This window comes from Lepidothrix coronata, unplaced genomic scaffold, assembly GCF_001604755.1.
Source record: "Lepidothrix coronata isolate B3197 unplaced genomic scaffold, Lepidothrix_coronata-1.0 Scaffold84, whole genome shotgun sequence".
NCBI lineage: Eukaryota > Metazoa > Chordata > Aves > Passeriformes > Pipridae > Lepidothrix > Lepidothrix coronata.
In genome coordinates this window covers 1,127,051-1,141,780 of record NW_016690264.1, presented here as the reverse complement: position 1 = coordinate 1,141,780, position 14,730 = coordinate 1,127,051, and the positions used below count along the sequence as shown (strand labels likewise).

The following is a 14,730-nucleotide window of genomic DNA, read 5'->3' as shown; positions in this document are numbered from 1 at the left end:
TGGACATAGGGATTTCTCAGGGAAACAGAGCTGAGGCAAGCTATACTGCTCTAGTGCCTGTGGACTGACTTTGACCTACATCCTTTGAAGCTCTGGTTCCCTGCTCCTGAAACAGCCTGTGTTATTCTAGGACTGCTTTGTTTTTACCTGAGTACTTGATTTATTTTAAGTGCAAATGTCCCAGAATCTAATCTGAGATCTGCAAGCAGGAGCACACAGCCAAAGACAGACTTACAAAGAACCAAAAATATCCCATTTCATTTAAATTAAACAAGGCCGTTATTGTGTTTTAATATGGGAATTGATTATTATAAGTATGTGTATTGAGCTTAACAGCTTAGATTTGTATCTATTTCATCACTGTTAATCTTTGATAAATATGTTTTTAATAATCTCTGGGTATTTATTGAACGTAAAACTGTCATGTGAAATTGAGAGTAAGATTGCTAAAGATCCTTATTATACACTACTTGAACACAAATTCATTATTAAAAACCTTTCACTGGGGCTTACTTTTAACCACAACGTAACTGATGTGCATACTGCATAGTTAATCTATAACAAATATATACACAATAAACTATTGATATTTAACCTGCAGTAACCATTAATAGCCATTAATAACCATTAATAAATGTGATATGTGGAAATGGCTATCGGATAAGCTGCCCTTTTTAGCTCTGACAAACACTTGGAGGATGTGTGAAACAGAGGAAAGCTGTGGCCTGGTAGAAGGCAGTTCACTTATCAGTCCCCACAGCCTTCACCTACCCTGGCCACTGGACTCATTGCTATTTCAATCCCCAAATCTCCAGCCCCACGTTCTTACAGTGATCTTCCATTTGATCTCAGTCCTGACTCAAATTAACATTTGGCCCCAGCCATCCATATGACTCCAGCAGGCTGTGCCATACAAAGGCTGGTCATTGAGCTCCTCATGCCCTCAAATGATGCTCTGTCTGCCCAATAGTTTTGCAACATGGAACAGCACCCTCAAGGGATCTGGAACAGACCAGAACCCATACCCCTGGGACAGTAAAAACACAAGCTTTGTGAGAATATGGATCAACAGAGAAGCTCAAATGAGGAGATTTGAGCTTTAAACTCATCAGGGCCACCAAATGCCTTTGACACATGAACTAAACAGTAGTTTGACTCCAAGTCACCAGAGGCAAAAGACTTGACCCTCAATGCTGCTGAGACCCTCTGGGATACTCTCAAAGGTGTGTTTTTTGTTCTCTGCATCACTTAATGACTGAGGTTAGTTGCAACAAGCCAGGTCTAGTGGATGTGCACAAAATTTTCCTCAAGACACTAATCAAATAGGAGAGGCAGAGTAATTCCTCCTATGTCCTCTCCTCTGGGTCATGCCCCATTTGTTGTATGGCCACTCATACAGGCTCTGTAAGACCTTCCTGCAGGCCACCGTCTGATTCCAATGTATCAGAGAGAGCCAAAGATCCTAACGTGCAACTTTTAATTGAGCTGTATTATCTGCCACAAACATGAAATTAATGGTCCTACATCATAATCATAAATTCATACATAACCCCATGCCCCAGCAAATAACTCTTTGCAGTGATACTACAATGGTAAGCTGATTTGCAAGAAGCGCACGCTACCCAGGAATCCTAATTAACCAAATTAACACCATCACTTCAAATCATGTCCCAGCAGTAGGACATTTCCGATTGGCCTCGGGCTGGAGTGAAGCAGCCAAATGAAAACCTGACAGCATCTCTGTGAGTCCAGCAGCCTAACCCTCTACTGAGGGAAATATCTGGTGCCCATCCATGCACACAAGGAAGGGAACAAAAATCTCATGAGCATTTGTAGGCACGAACCCAAGACAGACTATGGCATAAGTGACACTGTGAAACAGAGGATCAGCTCTCAGCTCCTCATGTATTTCCCAAATCTAACCAGCAGAATCAGGAACCCCTTCCTGCCATGCTGGCTTCCTCCAGGGAGTTGTGACACTGCCAATCCTCTCGGAGAGTGCCAAATGTTGTTTTGGGTGAGCCAAGAAATGGGTCTGGGGTCACGGAGCAGAGCTGGTAATAGGAACAAACCACAAACCCCAAGCCCATCCCCCTGAACCCACTTGTTTGCACTGGTTTCCACTTGTGACTTGCCCGAGCTGTTTAGCGCTCAACACCTTTTTTTTTCCCCCTTCTGGGTAGTCAGGTTTTTCTATTTCTACCACGGGAAAAACAAGTTGCTATTTTGGGAGCATGTGGGATTCAAGCCCACGATGGTCTCAGCACTCCCTGCATGAAAGATGAGATCCACAGCCTGTGTGCCGGGGGACTGGCTCGTGTCTCTGCACACATCCAGCCTGGATGGTAGGGCGGCCAAGTCCCACCAGGGCCCTCATGCTGGGCATTGAATGGCCTCGTTCCCAGGGACAGGGCCTAGAGCTCCCACCCCTGTTCTCAGCTGATGTTTCAAAAGCTGGGGTGGGAATTTTGGACCAGGAGGAAAAGGAGGTTCCTACCAGAAGTGGGGTTCGAACCCACGCGGGCGTGTGCCCATTGGATCTTAAGTCCAACGCCTTCACCACTCGGCCATCCTGGTGGGCTGTGGGGGCCCACCACCTCCTCCCCTGAGGACGCACATCTCACCAAGCCCTCGAGGTCCCACCCCCAAGACACTTCCCAGCAACACTATTCCCTCCTCACTGCTTTCTTTAATGTCCCCAGCAACTGGTGGGACATCTCATTGGGAGACAGCAGGTCTCATGGGCCATGGAGGGTGATACAACCCTATGTGCCACTCTAGATCCTTGTGCAAAGACCATAGTTACTGGTGATGACACTGACAGGGACTCTGGTGCAGGAGGGACATCTCCAGAGGGTCTCAGCCTGGCACTGCTGGGTCCCAGGGGAAGGCAGCAGCTCTGGCAGCCTGGCAACTCTCACCCAGACACAGCACATGTTTAAAGCCCCGGCCTTGCACCCCAGGTCTCACCCTCACCCCCTCCTGTCCATATATGGGACTCTACTAGGGCATTTAGCTGGGAAAAACAGTGCTGCAGGAGGGTTTTTATTTTTCCTTTGGGGTGAGGTACAGCTTTTTTCCCCTCATCTAGGGAAAAGAAAAAACCCCAAACACCTCTATTGAATCTCATGGGATTCAAACCCACAACCCCCAAGTACACATGTGCAGGAGGCCTTTAGCCCTTAAACCACAGGAATCTGATAATTTCTGCCTCTGATGTCAGCCACCCTCACTCTTGCCAGGCCAGCACCTTTACACAGGGATGCTAACACACAGAGAAATCCTGCCAGACCCTTTCACCAGAGAATTCTGTCTGCTGTAGATACACTCAGCCAGGCTGTCCTGGTCCTGCCTTGCCTCAAGATGAGAGCAATTCCCTCCTTATTTCTCCAGGGGCTGCTTATGACTGTCCCCTGGGGGAGCTGAGCTGTTTGGAGGGCTTCTGATTGGATGATGGAGAGGTGAGAGACACTGGTCAGAAAAAGGGACGTTTCCAGGTCTAAAAATAGAGTGACATAGAGCTCCTTGATCTAGAGGGGTCACTCTGGCCTCCAGAGATAATTCACATGTATTAGGAAGCAAGGAAGGACCCCATGCATCCCATGAGAAGATGCTGCAGGTCCTCAGCTCAGCAGAGGGCTGGGTCAACCTGTTCACATGCTGCCAGGAGGAAAGCTCGGCTCCTTAGATGCCAAGAGGGGACAGCAACTTTCCCTGCTCCCCTTTTATCCTTTTCATTACAGCCACAGCAATCTGCTGTGCAGGTCTGTGTGTGCAGAATCACGGCACAGCATCCCTGGATGCCTCCAGCTGCAGCACCCACATTAATATCAAATGAAGTCATGCTCACAGAGGGTGTTGCGCTCGCCAGCTCCCGAGGAATCTGCTCCTAATGAGCAACTTCAAAGCATTAATGAGCTTGCAAAGCTCTCCTCTTCGTTTACAGAGCTGAATCTCACACGCTTGGCATTAAGACAGGGGTCACCCATCAGCAGAAGAGAATGCGTGTGCATGTCGGCGAATATAATATATTTGTCATCCTCTAAGAACCAAAGATTAATCATGCCCTGCCCAAAAGGAAGTTTTTATGCCGCATCTGCTCTTCACAGAATGGAGAGAAGGGACCTGCCCACGAGGACATCCATGACCCACACTGCTCAGATCCCCACAGTGCCCATGGAGCCCAGCTTTGAAGTTAACAACCCGCCTTAACCCTTTGGGTCCAGGCTGGGAAATGCTACTTGAATTGGCAGCCTGAGAGATGACTGAAGTGGTGGAATTTTGTTCCAGTGAAGGTTTAACACATGCATAGGGGGAGTGGTATGGACATGTGAGAGAGCAGGTTTGACTGATGCTTCCTGGTCTGTGGCATCCTTCCAGCACAGGCAAGGAAAGAAGATGCTGGCCCAGAACAGCAAGGGCTGCACAATGTGTCTGCTGCTCTCCCTAGGGACCACTCTCTCCCAGCCACCACCCCCTCCAAGCTTCCAAGCCTCCCTGAGCTCACCATAAATCAGCCTCCAGTGCCATGTTAGGAGCTGTGCTGATCCATCCTGCTGAGCTGGGAGGGGGCCACATAAGCAAACTGTGCAAAGGGACCAGTGGCCAGCCTGAGCACAAACCTGCTGGCTGGCATTTGTGCTGCTGCAGGGAGGCTTGGACAAGGCATGGGACAATGAAATACAGGCTTGTCCTTACACCACTGCTGCTAAACCTTCAGACAATCTCCATGTGCAGTCTACAGAGGCACTGGTGTGGGAGCAGCTCAGCTTCCCTTGCCTGGTTCAAACTTACCATGACACATATCCAATGGGGTCACTGGCAAAACCTGTCCGTATTTAAAAACACGGCCTCAAGCAGATGCTTTCCAGGGTCTGCCATGGCTGTGCATTATCCATGAGGTTGGTTGGCATTACCTGCAAACCTGCACAGAGCACTGGCTGGGTCTGGAGTCAGCCTTGCCTGTGGGGGGTTGTAATATCAGCTGAATTACATGTACTCTCTTGGATGTCTCTTATGCAATCCCAAGCCAGGCTGGCTGTACCTTGCTTGCAGTATCCCCATGAAATGTCAGCTTGAAGATGACATGGCTACAGGCTTTCAGAACACATGTTCTGCAAGAGAAAGACAATAATGTCATGAAGTCAGAAAGCTGTCATCCTTTGCTTCAGAAACACATTGGCAATGTTAACTGGAAAGCAGTTTCTCGCCTTTTCTCAATCCGAAAGAGATCTTCTGGCACTTGGTGTCTATTCAGCAGGTCTGTGTTTAATTTAAATAGCCACTGGAGGCAATTCCATCCCACACATTAATACTGCAGCTGGAGAGTGGCTGATTGGTAATTAAGAGAAACCAGAAAATCCAAAACCTTGAAGTTATGAGCAGGTAGAGTAAAAATGACACTTTAAGGGATTTCAGGCCAAAGCTGCTCCATATTTCTGATGAGGGGGCAAAAACAATCTCTACATCATCACTTTAGAAAGCAGTTGGAAAAGAGGAAGAGTAGGACAGGGTTCTCCTCCATGCTCCTCTTATGCCCTTTCTCTGCTATGAGAGCAGTTCAGCATGTGGGTTGTGCTCCCACAGGAGCACCAAGACCCAAATGTCTGGCAGTCCTATCAGGGTCATCTCAGGTTAAGCACGAGATGACAGCTTGGCTCCACCTTGTGCAATAGGCTTGGGGGGAAACTTCATGCTGCTTATAGCAACAAGGCTCCCGTGTTTTGTTCATGTAGAAATTAATGAGGAAGCCCTTAGGACTTTGTTAGACTTTAAATACACTATTAATGTCCCTCATGTGACTGTAAACTACCACATTTTAAGAGTAGCTGGAGTTCATTGACAAAAAGAAGAGTTGAACAGGGTAGCATTACTACTTAGCTGGTCCTCAATAGGTTTAAAAATAAACAGGCAAGCAAACATAGAAGATCACTCTTGCTTCCTGTCTTTCCTCCTTCCTGAGAGGCAGTTCAGGAAACCAAGCCAGCCTCACTGTGTATTCAGAGGCTTTTCTTCATAGAATGGCTAGAAAATACATGTTGTATTGCGAGGGGTGAAAGCTTATACTCTGCAGAATTTGACATGATGTCCTGCTGCTTGTTGGCTCGAGTCAACCCCTGTGGAACTACAAACCTTATGGTGCTCTGTAGCTCAAGAAGAGAGGTTTTCCACAAAGCTTGCAAATACTGGTGTTTGGCCAGAAAACCAAAGATCACTTACTTACTGTGGGCACACAGACTCGATTAAAAACCAATGGAGTTGTGCAATTACAGGAGGTTATTTATCCCAGAGGGAAAATGGGTTCTCTTTGTTAAGTTCTTTCACAAAAACTAACAAAACCCCCATCAAACTGGAAGCAATGCAGTTACCAGAGCTAAAGTAGTAAGTCATAGAAAATAACAGATTTGCCTACTTGCTCCTGCTCAGGAATGGTGTTCCAGATGTTTACAATTTTTCATAAGCTATTGCTAGTCTAAATTATTCTCCCTGTTATTTTCCACAAATACTTCTTGGACAATAGATGGTTTCTCAAAAAATTAATCTTGAAGGTTCAAAGTATCCAGGCCTTATATCGTTGTTTCTGCTTTGATTCTGAATGGGCTCATAAGGAGATGTCAGGAGTGAATTATGTTGGTTCAGCATTTCAAAGTAACCAACTATCCACATTCAATTATTCTTAAAGATGTTCTGGACAGGATGCACATGTAGTTCAGCAAGACTTTACCTTTGTTCTGTCTGAATTAGATTTTGTGAAAGATACCATCATGGGCTCATCTCTCCCTGTTCCTGTTCCATGCATCTTCCAAACAGCACCAGCACAGAGAAAATGAGTCACAGCTGTGGAGAACAGAAAGCTCAAGAACACATCAAGGATTGCAGTGCTGTGGTACTGATGCCTCAGATGCTGAGTACCCAAACCATGAAGTCATAAAGGGACCTGATGTAAATGAGATATTCACTGCATATTCATCTGTTCTTGCCTAATTCAGTCTGCCAGTTTTTCTACAGTCATTGCAGAGAGAGCAACTTGGCCAATCCTGATTTGAGGCACATGATCTCTTCCAGCCCCACTCTCCATACCTGAATTTCAGCATGTATTCCTCACCAGGCATGTGTAAACCAGGCTCTATTAAGATCCCAAAATCACAGCATAAAAACTTATGTGTAACTTAGTTTTGGCTGCCCTTTCACATGACATCAGAGTTAGCTGTGGTAAACAACAATTTAATGGAAAACCCCATCCTATATGGGGTCATAACTTAGGAAATGCTTCAACAACTCTCTAACGAATCAACCCAGAGGGGAAAATGAGGTGACTGAGTTACACATGGACAAATATCAACAGAAGAGGCTTGCATTTGTCAAAAAATTCTCCTGCAATTAGTTACATAGCTTGGACAAAAGTGTTGGAATGAATGGGAAAAACCTTTTGCCCTCCACCTGCAGCATCAGCAGTGCCCACTACTGCTGGTTATCGCAGCAGGGAAGTGTGAAGGCGACATATCACATCCCAGATGTCAAGGTGCATCTGCATGAATTCCTAAAATGACATGTGTTCTTTAGCCCAGAGCTTGGCTCCAGGCTAAGAGCTAAATTTGATGTTCTCTGCGGGTAAAATTTCTTCAAAAACCATTCCAGGTTAATTAGGGAAGGGAAATTTTGGCTGCAGTCTGTTCGAGAAGATTGGCTTGGGAAATGGTGTGGAAGTCGCGTTTTTTGCAAGAGCAAAGAGAAAAAGAACAGACTCATTTATAAAAGCACTGCACCTAAGAACTTCAGAAAAGAGTACAGAACTTCACTGAAATACAATAAAAGGGACTGCCTAAAAGCAGAACATCTCCTTTGGCTCCATGTACCCTCTCCCAGAGGCACCACATCATTCCTGCTGCTCACAAAGCAGCTTCTGTCTCCTTTTAATAGTTTTATTTCTGAGCTTCTCATATTTAATTCTCTCTTTTTCCTTATGTAAGGTGCTTGAAAAGGCTGCAGTGTCAAACAATAATTACATCAGAGAAAATTTAGAATCCACAGCGTTAAAACAAGTCTGCTCTTGACAAGTGAATGAACGTAGGAAGTGAGGGGATACAGTTTTATCGAGAGCATCCAACTTGAAGTGTAACAGCATCTCTTGTGGGCTGGGGGCACCCGCCTTCAGATTTGGGCAGGCTCAGCTTGGAGCACATCAGTACGTGCTTGCATTAGCATGGTCTGAAATGCAGATGCATGTTCAGGCAGTGCTATTAGCACACACATATCTGTCCTTCTGAGCAACCTTGAGGTACGCTTAAAATGCAGCCATCCTCTTAACACCCCTGGGTGGAGTAAAGTGTGTGTACCTATAGCTGTAGCTTCACCTCAGCTAATGATCAAGCTTTCCTGGTGCCAGGATGCACCACCATGACCACCATTAGTCTGCTTACATCAGAATTGAAAGAAGAAACAGCCTTGTCCTTCCCTCTGTCTGTTTCTGAGGGTATGGGTACCTACCTCAAGCAGGACTCCAATACCTTTATAACTTATTCCTCACCATTTGTGCTAAAGTAACTGCACATGTATCTACTGTGCTAAAATAAATTGTTTTCAAGTTAGAATTCAAACTGACACAACACTAAATCATGGACCATGCCCAGGTATTGCCAGTGTTGATATTCTCAAGCACCTGGGCTGCATTTTCACATAAATAATCAGATGAGGGTGAATTTGATGCTCCAGCCATGGAGAGGGTGATGACTGAGGCTGCTGTGAGTGACCAAAAATTTATGAAAAGACCAGGAAAATATTTTCCTCTCTAGAGGAGAGCACCAACTGCCTTACAGTGGACTCCAAGTAGAAATAAAAAAATGTTGACAGGTATCAGTGAGACTATCTGTCATGTAATGTCTAAAATGAGGTTGTGGTAAAGAGTAGGTGTAGAGAGTGAGCTCACACATAGTACATATAAGAAGTTTTCTAGGGATAGCAAGTTTATGGAATATATATATATTTTTCCCCATATGGGTTCCCAGCTGGACTTCTTCACCGTCTTGGAAGAGACCAACTTGCTAAAAACATCAATAATGTCAAAATCCAGGAGCCTCCTAATTAGATGTGACCTTTGAAGGGAACTGCTGAAGGCTGAGAGCTCACCTGATTCTGTAGGCTTACCATTGCCTGCTGGGGGGGCACCAGGACCATGTGCTGTTGCCTTTTATCCTGTGTTTGTGCTATCAAAGTGAAGGAAAAGAGACTTATAGAGGAGAAGGATGGGGATGAAGAAGGCCAAACCTGTGAAGTCTCTGCTGGTTATTCCAAAGCTTCAACTCCAGGATCAGTCCTCTGTCTGGCATTTGAGGTGCTTCATTTTGCTTTTCCTGATTCGCTTCATTCCCATCAGCTTGGCTCCTGTCCTTCTTGTCCTTTGCTCCTCCCACTGAGCAGAGACCTTTGAGGGGCAAGGACATCTCAAGGTGCAAAGGGGCACTAGAATACTGTACAACACAAGCAAGCTGTCCCAAATTGCATGGCTGGTGTGTTCCTGGGAAACTGGAAAAGAAACTTCTTAAGTTAAAAGAGTGAGGGGGAAAAGTGCTAATTTGTGATAGTTCTCTGTAACTAGGATTTTTTTTACAGTTTTCAGAAGAGCTACAGTGAAATGAATACTAAGCCCCTCTGAAGTCCTGTGGACATCAAGCACTTCTCTCTCAAGGCTTCTTTCAAAACTTCTGATCATAAAACAACAGACGGAAAAACTCTAACATATTTCATTCTTCATTTGCTTTCTTTTGGTTGGATTTTTTTGTGTCTTTGTTTTTTTTTTTAAAGTAAGATATAGTCTTTCTTCTGGGATTTACAGCCTGAGTTTGTAACAATTAGACAAAGTAAACCATGTGGAGATTTTTTATGATCTGCTTTAAATGTAGAGTTTTGGAAAGTAGACAATGAAATTATCATTATTTTGCTGCGCAGCTGTGCTAAAGTGCAAGAGAAGGAGTGAAAAGACATTAGTATTTGTTTATTTGGCTTTCAATTGCTATGACAAAGCAAATAACAGCTTTGGTCTTGGTCCACAATTGAGTTAATTGGTAACACCTCAAATTGTATGTTCTAAAAACCTCCTAATTAGCAGCTAAGCACAGGATAAACTAGGTAGCATGTGTTCATTTGTGCTCCAACAGGACCTGCAACAGTTAACAGACAGTTAACTGTAGCTCCAAAAGCATCTGATTTAATGTGTACATATGCAAGAAGTGATGCATGTATGTGTGTGCATATTCTTTCTTGTTCTCTGTCCACGATTGGGCTGGGGTCCATAATGCATTCTCTAGACAACTGGGACCCAATCTGAAAACTACTAGAGAGTATTTTCCAGGAGACTTTTGCTGCCTCTGGCAATCTCTGGGTCAGGACCCACTGGGAAATGTTTGCTATTGCCTCCAGTGTTTAATTTCGGAGAGCTCCCAAGGAGATTCCCTCTCTTTGCTCTTGCATTTACCATTCAAGCCCCTCACACTGAGGGGAAAGTACTCAGAGCACCACGGGCAGAAATGGTCCAGACATGAACAGCAAAGGTGCTGGGAAAGAAAACACAGATGTGCAAATATCTGTTCTGTAAAAAAAGAGGTTTCTGGGGACAGTGCTAGAAATCATCCACCTGGGCCAGCAATTCAGACATCCAAAGAGCACGCTGTAAAACATGGACAGCAGAGGTATTGCAATGAGACCGCAGTGTACGCAGTAATGAGGAAAGGCAGTCAGATTCCTTTAGCACATGCCTACAGTACAGGTCCAGAATCGGGGGTCAATCTCTTGCCTGCCTGACAGTCTGCTAAAATGAGTTTGTGTGTCTCAGTCCTTCTCTAGTTTGCTAAAGACCTGCAGCACAAATCAATGGCAGGACAGCTGGTTGATGCTGGTGACCACCATTATCGCCACCAAAGGGGAAGATTGGTAACTCACAAAGGCAGCAGCTGTGTTTCGCTCCTGAGTAGCATCTGGGACACCTAAAGCTGATGGATAAAAGCGGGAGGACATAAGACTAACACTCAAAAATTCAGAAAGGACTGCTGAGTGCAGAAACAGAAGACAAGGCAGTGGCAGAGCATGCTCCTGAAATGCAACATTAGTCCTCCTGTGGAGATGGATGAGGGAGAAGTTTTGCAGCAGCTGTCCACACTGTCTTCTTTCTCCTTTCTTTGTCTAAAACTTTAACATAGACAGAAAAGCCATCTCCTTCTGTCTGCCTCTTGAGGGACAACACACAAACATTTTGGCAACCTCAGTCCAGCTACCATGAGCTGGATGTGAGAAGCGAGGAGATGGTGACACACTGCCCAGTCTCTCAGTAGTGACTAACTCCAGCTCAGGGATGGGAACACATTAGTCTTGTACCCAGACTGATAGAGAGGGACAGGACATGCCCTACCAGGGGAAAAGCTTTGTTAGATGCTCTCTTCCAGGGCAGGTGAAACACATCTTGTGCCATAAGGCCAGCAAGTGTTCAACAAAAGCCCTTCTTTGGGTACTCTCTGCTCTGCTGTTTGCATGGCTGTTCGAGGCAGACTGCTGTCGCTTATTAACTAAATAAACAAGCAGCAAAACTTGAGCAAAATGGAAACACACACACAGCTTGTCTGCAAATAGAGATGAATGCCTCCATCGCATGGTTGCACCCAGCTGTCTGGCTGTTACCTGCTTAAACAGCTCTAATTTCGCATTAAGGTCAGTGCAGTCATAGCCTCTCCTCCCAGGTGGAAAACCTGGCTAATGAAACGCTCAGGTTTGTATTGAGTCCACTTCGATTCACCATCCAAGCATTTTGAGGAGCTGAGGTGGATGCCCTGGTCCTTTTTTGGCAGGGATGAGTCCCCAGCCCGGGCTAAGCAGGCACAGCATCAAGTGGAAGCAAGCAGAGGCTCCTCCACTGCAGTTGGCCCCTGAAACAACAGGGTACCTCCAATTTTCAGCCAGGGTGTTCTCTTGCCTAATCCCACACTGAAGGGAGTGCAGAGAGATCCTGTTTCCACACCAGTCCTGCCCAGGTCTGTGCTCCTTTTTCCTGGTTTCCCCGGGCTGCCTCTCCTTCTAGCAAAGGGTATTTAATCAGCTTATACATCCCTTCCCTCTACCATTCGTGTAAGCCTCTCGCTCTCTTCTGAGAATATAGATCTGCTGAGGGAACTGTCTATATATAGTCTGAGGGGTTTGACATTGAGTTTCATTTATTACTCTTCAATTTCTTTTAGCTTCTCCTTTCCAAAGACTGGGGCTCCTGACCAAGCTTTGATGCAGTCCACAAGGGTGACAAACAGCTAGACTATGACTGCTTGTGCATAGGCAGCTATTTGTCCTGATTCATATCCTCCATGTTACTAAAGGCCAAATAAAAAAAAAAAACCATCCCTTGTCTTGCATGCCTTCAAAGTAACTGCTCTGAGGATAATTTAAGGTATCCAGACATTGATTCACTAAACATTGTTGGCCTGCTTATATGTGGGCAGGCAAAGTCACCCATTATTGGTGATTTAATAGCTGGTAGGTGCCTCTTTGATCTTCTCTAATGCTGTGCACTTGATATCCTCCTCCCATGAGGCAGCAGGGACAACAGCCCTATCAAGACTCTCACATTATTGTGATTTATGATTCATGTCCATGGGATCGCCTCCACTGAAGATACTGCATCTTACTGGATTCAGGGGAATCTTCCAGAGCCCTACAATATATGCAAAACCAGAAGTTATCTTGGATTGAGAAATTATGATACCAGCACCTCTAAATTGCTTTTAGCGACTTTCTGTGCTGCCTCCGGCTCAGAAGTGCTTAGTTTGCTGACAGAAATCATAGACTTGTACACATTGGAGATGGAAAAGCCCTGCTAGCTTCAGCTAGTCCATTTCTCCTACCAGGGAGGGAATATTCCCAGCAATCTGTTTTCCCCGCTACTTTGTCTTGTCTATTTTTAAACATCCCATGTAGCAAAAATACATTTAGATTGTCAGGATTTCAGAGCCAAGTTAGCTGTGGAAGTACCAGCTGTAGCCTAACCTGCTTTGTATGGTGGCAGCAGCTAAATTGCTCTCTACTGTCTTTGAAGTCAATGGTAAAAGTCTTATTGGCTTCTGTGGGAGCATTCTCAGGCCTTTGGTGTGGATGACTGGAGCACAGAGCTATGAAGCACTGATAAGCCATTCTTACGCTATTGCTTTCTAGGCCGTAACTGCATTTTAATAGGCAAGAAATTGTCTCAGCAGCAGTCAGAGTGCAATAACAGCAAAGCCACATGGAGCTCGCAACAGGCTGGGTCTGCACAGAAGTGACTCCTGCCATGACCATACAAAGTCATATCCATGAGCCCAAGCAGGTTTGGTGGGAACGCGTGGTCCAAGGGGAACAGTCACGGGCAGCCCTTTTTGTACCTCCCTGAACTCCAAAATCTACAAGAGGTCAATTCAGTTTCTAGATAGCTCCAGTGTGTTTTCCCTTTTCAACAGTCTTTAACATCATGAATGAAGGGGGCTGGGCACATTAGGATCCCCGTTTACCTATCTATCATACCTTGAAAAGAATATAGCATAGGTATGGCACTGCCCTACTATTTTAGCCAAAGAACACAAAAATAGACCAGCTGTTGAATTGCAGAAGTTAAGAAGTTACCATATAAAACTTGACTCACCTTCTCCAGGATAAAACTGCCGACAGCTCCCCCACGAGATGGAGTACTCAGCAGCGGACATGACACGGCGACACAGCCCCGGTGCAGCCTTTGCTTTCTCTTTTAATTTCAGGAACAATGGCAGGTAATGGGAGCCAGGGTTGGATTTAATTTAACTGTTGTTGTGCTCTGCTGGGACAACTTCCTCTGCCTCCACATTTCCTGTCTGGAAGTTCTCCCAAAAGGATGAATTAACCAATATATGACCTGTATGGGAAATGCGCTTTATTGAAGCAATTTTTCTAGGGTGGAGCTGAGCAGCTGTTTAACAGCACATAGCTGCACTGTGTGAGGGATGGTAAAAACATACAAAATTAACTGCATTCAGGTAAAACTGGGCTGTAAGGAGGCAGAGAAAATTATCTCTTACTGTAATTTTTGCCTGTATGCAGAGGGTAGCGTCCTTGTGTGACAAACTGTGACAACATGGGGTACCACAGCATAACAGTCAGCAAAGGAGAAGGGGACCTTCTTGGGCCATAAACATGGATTGATTAATACCACTATGGCAGGCCCACCATCCTGGCAAGGGAAAACCCACATGCTAAACCTATTTAGGCACAGACCCCTATCCAAAACCTGCTTCTTTTGACACGATGAAAGCAGCAAGTGACACAGCCTGTGGGGACAGCTGTGCCTGAGATCAAGTACAGTTCAATCCTCTTTTTTGTGTAAGGCTACAGCAATCAATAGGAGCTGTAAGTGTCAGAGAAACAGTCCTACATTAACTTCATGGCAAGAAATGTCCGCAGGCATCAGATTCAGCTCTTGGGCTGAACACAGAGAGCTGTTTACTGCTGTGAGCCAGCACTGCACCGTGAATCACAGTCCCACTGGTGATGGTTCCTGTCCCAGGACATGAAGGAGCATCTCTGGGTGGCAGCATGAGGCCATACAGCCCAGACAGCATCAACATGAGAGATGGAAATGTCCAGCATCTCTGTCCAGAAGCCTCAGTAAAACCCCCGCTTCCCATTCACATTTCTTCCTCTCCGCCATAGCAGGTTAGCAGTGCAATGAAGTTATTGCAAATTTACACCAGG

At 45.5% G+C, this 14,730-nt stretch overlaps 1 non-coding gene across 1 annotated transcript; it reads right to left on the bottom strand.

Moving 5' to 3' along the window:
- Positions 1–2,494: 2,494 nt before the first annotated feature.
- TRNAL-UAA lies at positions 2,495–2,577 on the bottom strand. The gene has a single exon. It is a non-coding gene; the product is annotated as a tRNA-Leu (tRNA).
- Between the last annotated feature and the right edge of the window lie 12,153 nt (positions 2,578–14,730).